Below are 5,220 nucleotides of genomic sequence, written 5' to 3'. Positions count from 1 at the left end.
TGCACAATCTCGTGCACATTCGTTGAAAAAAAAAATCAGCCCTGGCTTGGACCGCACGTCCGTGTTAGCCGTCCTTGAAGCTTGGCCCTGGAGCAACGTTGCAAGTCAGTGAAGGTGGAATAAGCAAGCTGCGATGAACTAATACCTTTATTTTTTTTGAAAAACTCTTTTATTTTGAACGACTCAGAAAACATTGACGTTCCGCATTCACACCTAGAGAATCCGGTCCATAAGATCCTTGCCAATCATGGCTGTATATATCCACTTAGACCTTTTGGCCTCTGTCCCCGTTTGGCAATGCTTCGTCTGCTGCAGCTTCGTCTACTGCAGCGGTACTGTAGCGAACTGCCACAGCCCCGTTCCGCTTGCTTCTCCGGCTTCACCGCGCGCTAGTTCGACCTGTTTGGCAGGGCTCCGCGAGCGGCTCCAAGGCCGGCTCCGGCAGGAGCCTTGCCAAACGGGTCGACACCCTTGACTCCGGCTCTGGAGCTCCGCAAAATGCGTTCACTGGAGCACTTTGGTGTTGGAGGAGCCACGGAATCATGGTTTCACCCGGTTCCGTGGAGCTCCAGAGCACCATTTTACCAGGCCTACCCTTGGTGAGAGCGCAGATGAGGGCGGCAGGCGCGAGCTCGCCGTCGACGAAGGGGAGCTCGGGCGGGCGCCCCACCGCCGGAAGGGATGAGGGCTAGCTGCCGGCGGGGCCGGCCGGAGCTCGCCGCGGGGGCCGGTTGGAGGAGGCGCGGACGGCAGGAATTGGAGGCGCGGGTGGAGGCGTCAACGAAGGGGAGGTGGGCGGGCCGCCAGAAGGGAAGAGGGCCGGCGGGGCCGGCCAGAGCTCGCAGCGGTGGCCGATCGGAGGAGGTGCGGACGGCAGGAGGAGGAGGCGCGGGTGGAGGCCGGCAGGGCCGCGGGTGCAGGGCCGGCTGGAACTCGCGGCGTCGACCGGCGGGACGATGTGGTGGCGGCGACCGGAGGGAGGATCTGGCGGCGGCTTGCAAGAGGAGGCGCGGGTGCGAGTAGATAAGGATGAGTGGAGGAAAAAAAATAAAGAAAATGGTGAGAAAAAAGAAAAGAAAAAAAAGAAAGGGCAATATAGACATTTTACAATCTCAATGCAACAGATGAAGCTGTTTTGCCAAACGTTTTCTAAAACGGCTCCAACTCCACTAGAGAAGCCGCTCCACCAGAAGAGCCGGAGTCGGAGCCATTTTTGGAGGAGCTGGAACCCTGACAAACAGGCCCTCCGTGCGGTCTCTCAACAGGGCTTCGCAGCGCCGCCGCTCTGTCCCCGGCGGATCCGCATCCCCGGCGCTCCTCGGCGCCCTCCTCGCCCAGCCGCCGTTCCGTCACGGCCGCCGCCCGCGCCGTCCTCACCGCGCCGCCGCTCCGTCCCGGTGGATCCGCGCAGGTCCGGCCGCCATCCTCGCCGCACCGCCGCTCCGTCCCGGCGGATCCGCGCTGGTCCAGCCGCCGATCCGCATCCCGGTAATCTAGGCTCCACACCCTACACGTAGATCCCAACCTGTTGTGACCATCCAATGCGGCAATGCCCATGAAACCGTCGTCCGTTGTCAGGTCGCCGTCCGCAGCTGGGCCTCTGCATCCCCAGCAACGTTGTCATCCAACGCCCAGTTGTGATGTTGCTGTCATCCTCTTCATCCCCTACGGGCTACGGCGTCCGCGTCGACACCCAATGCTGACATCCACCACTGCACCTGCAATTGTACGAAACGGAACGGCTCCACCTCCACCCCTGAGGGATGTGCTAATCTAATTAAATGGCCATCACTGATGCATTCACTCGTGCCTAATGGCCATCACATCCATTTCGAATTTTATCGCTTACCCCTTATCAAACTAGAGTAGTGTACATGTGCTATTTTTTGGGCTTAATGTATTTATCTATAATCTACATTCATTCTCCTAATCTATTTACCTGGAGAGTTAACATCTAGACTTCCGATTCTTTTGAATGAATGGTTGTCTATTTGTGCCATGTTTCCATTATTCGTGCTCATAACTGGTATTTAGTACAAATCTTAGCTTCATATGACTTGTGTGTGGCATTTGCAGCTCATGGGATGGTTTGACAAGGCACATCACAAGCAAATATTGGAGGAGTTACTACTGTAGTCATTCCCTGGTTCTTTTGGACAAATTTTTCATGTCTTGACTTCAACACTTTCACCTGAGCATGCCAGCATCAGTCTGGATGGATCCAATTTAGACAAATTAATTTAACTGTGCACTCTCATGGTTATTTGCAGCTCCCCTGAGTAATTCCCTTCTTCATTTGTCGATTAATTTGCAGGATGGGAAGGTGTCGCAGCTGGAGCACGACTTCATCAGAAGCAGAGTGAGGTAATTGGAAGAATCGATTTGTTTCTCGATGGAATGTTAGGATGAGATTATTTTTTATCTTTTATGTAAGATATTTTTGAACTATTCTGTTATGTGATACAATTGTAGTAAACAAGCTGTGCAGCTATGAGCCTATGATTTTTTTGTTGATGTACCTTAATTTGATAGGAAATGCATGAGTTGTGATCTGTGTTTGTATGATTGTTGGTTCGCTTTTGATATTAAGATGGTGATATGTGTGGTCGAACAGATTAATCATTACCGAATCAATGATCTTTATTAGTTCATGAAATTAGTTGCTCTTGACGATAGAGGCTTGGGTGCACAGAATTTGTGGGATAAATTTGTCTTTTTGCACCTGGATATACAATTTTCGTTGATTGATTTATATACAGTTTTCGTTGATTGATCTATAGTTTTGAATGCAGAAACGTGGACTATGCCATATGATGGAAACTCCATTATATCTTTGTGCTCATTGCAGATATGTTATGCTGCTCTGGTTTTCCAAAATAGATGGATCTACAACACCACATTGCTGTATTTTTGAATCTTGTGCTATATCAGACTCATTGTATTGGGTTCTCTGTGTCTCATTCTCATCTAAAGCATGGGAGAAGTGGACAAACCTAGAAGTTAGCCTGATTTCAGGTTTCGCACATGTCTAACTATTAACTCACTGAATTTCTCATGTGTTGATTTTTTTTTTGGGCATTAGAATTCTCTGCATGAAGTTGGATCGGATAATGTGAATAAAAGATGCTTGATATATACATGCTTCTAGAATCCAGTACCTTCTACAATATAAAGAGATGATATTTGTTGCAAGTTTCTGAAGAAAAGCGCTGTAAGTTTCCGAGCAAAAGAAGCTAAGATGTATGGTTGAAATATACATAACACCACATCAGTCTGAAGTTAAATTGGCATGATCAGTAGCTAGGGGCGAGATCGCAATTTCATTAAAAATATTATTTGATTGTATATGTAAGAACACCAAAAAATGTGAATGCCAATTCTTTTCTAGACAAATAAAACTCTAGGTGCTGGTGTGAGAACTAAACTAAGTATAAAATTTATTTGCAGTCATCCAAGTGTTGATATCTGTCAGGCTATTGCACTTGTTCATGGATAAATTTTACTAAAGGTTTATATAATAATCCCATGATGAACCTTATCCTAACCTGTGATTTTATACTACTCTCATCCTAACCTGTGATTTTATACTACTCTCATCCTAACCTGTGATTTTATACTACTCTCATCCTAACCTGTTGCCTTCATTGGCTGGTTGGATGGATGACCAGTGGGTGGTATGATGGAGGTCAGGGGCGTTCACTTTCCATGGTGCACGTGCACCATGGTAAAACAAAATTTTACTTGGAGATGACTCAATTTTATTATCTAAAATGTTCTAGCTTTCTTCTAAACATTAGAGTGTGCACCAGGTTATTTTTTAACGTAGCTTCGCCCGTGATGGAGGTGGTGCTCCTGCAGACGTCGACAGCGGGAAGTCGCCAACCAAAAATATTGCCACTAGCCTCTAGGGGCATGCCAGCGTAGAGCTGTGTCTGGTTACTTGGTGGTGGCAGGCTAACACTTGGATAAGAGGAAGACGATGAAGTTGCAGTTGCACCGCTGGTTACTTGGATCTTTGGATCTCACGTGGGAAAAAAATCTGTTAAGTATCCACATTGTGTGTAGATGTTCTTTTTTTTTTGACAATGACCTTTACTTCTGTTTTAGTAATAACTACATGTTACAAAAATTTATTGGATAAATGAAAACAAATATTGAAGACGATGAAGTTGCAGTTGCACCGCTGGTTACTTGGATCTTTGGATCTCACGTGGGAAAAAAATCTGTTAAGTATCCACATTGTGTGTAGATGTTCTTTTTTTTTTTGACAATGACCTTTACTTCTGTTTTAGTAATAACTACATGTTACAAAAATTTATTGGATAAATGAAAACAAATATTTGGTCCGTAGCAACGCACGGGCATACACCTAGTTAATCCAATGGCAATCTAGATTTTTTTTGGTCCAGTCGGAATTATATCGCAAATTTGTTCTCCAACTGCATATTTTCGTCCTTTTTTCACTTTTGCACAATTACCCCTATTTCAACCAAGTCAACATATCGTTGTACCCAGTTTGCCACTTTTTGCCATCAAAGCAGGCAAAATCTGGGGCAATGGTACATTATTTCGCCAAAACTAAGGGAAATGTGCAAAGTTGAAAAAAAAATCTACTCCCTAGCTATGTCCACAAAAGAATGCAATTTTTGCTTTTTGATAAGTCAAACAGTTTGAACTTTGACTAAAGTTATATAAAAAAGTAATAGCACTCATGATATAAAATAAATACCATTAGACTAGTTATAAAATATATTTTCATAATAAAATTATTTCGCACAGATCCCATAATTTTATTCTTTTGTAGCAGGAGGAAGTACAAAGGTAGAGTCGGAGGTCAAAATGAGAACGTGTGCACAAATTTCTAGATTTCTAACAAGGAAGCTACCTGATGCGCTGCACAACTATCTGAAAATGAAGGGGGAGTACTGCCAATTATGCCAATGGCTATGCTGTTCAAGCCTTCAAGGACTGAGAAAATCACAGGAAAATAAACAAGACACGGACGTGATCATCACCGGCTGAAACATCACAATATCTTCGTCCAAAGTCAATGTGACGCCATGCCGCGGCCCGACATATCCGCATAGACCAGAACGCACAGCTACTACGAGAAGGACACATGCTCAGCGCGTCAAATTCAGAATTTCAGATGCTCGCCGCAAGCAGTCAAAAGCCGGCCTTGGCGACGCAGCTAAGACATATTATACTAATTGGAGGTTT

General features: G+C 45.6%; 1 long non-coding RNA gene across 2 annotated transcripts; it reads left to right on the top strand.

Annotated features, from left to right (window-relative positions):
- Positions 1-1,253: 1,253 nt before the first annotated feature.
- Positions 1,254-4,168, top strand: LOC120712676. 2 transcript variants are annotated; one of them, XR_005690979.1, is made up of 3 exons: positions 1,254-1,488; positions 1,579-3,211; positions 3,669-4,168. It is a non-coding gene; the product is annotated as an uncharacterized LOC120712676 (long non-coding RNA). The 2 variants fall into 2 exon arrangements; XR_005690978.1 differs by having other exon boundaries at positions 1,579-3,724; positions 3,810-4,168.
- The last annotated feature ends 1,052 nt before the right edge of the window (positions 4,169-5,220 follow it).

The sequence above is a fragment of the Panicum virgatum genome, chromosome 6K, assembly GCF_016808335.1.
Source record: "Panicum virgatum strain AP13 chromosome 6K, P.virgatum_v5, whole genome shotgun sequence".
Taxonomy (NCBI): Eukaryota; Viridiplantae; Streptophyta; class Magnoliopsida; order Poales; family Poaceae; genus Panicum; species Panicum virgatum.
The sequence above is the reverse complement of the archived record's forward strand: the minus strand, read 5'-3'. Positions and strand labels throughout refer to the sequence as shown.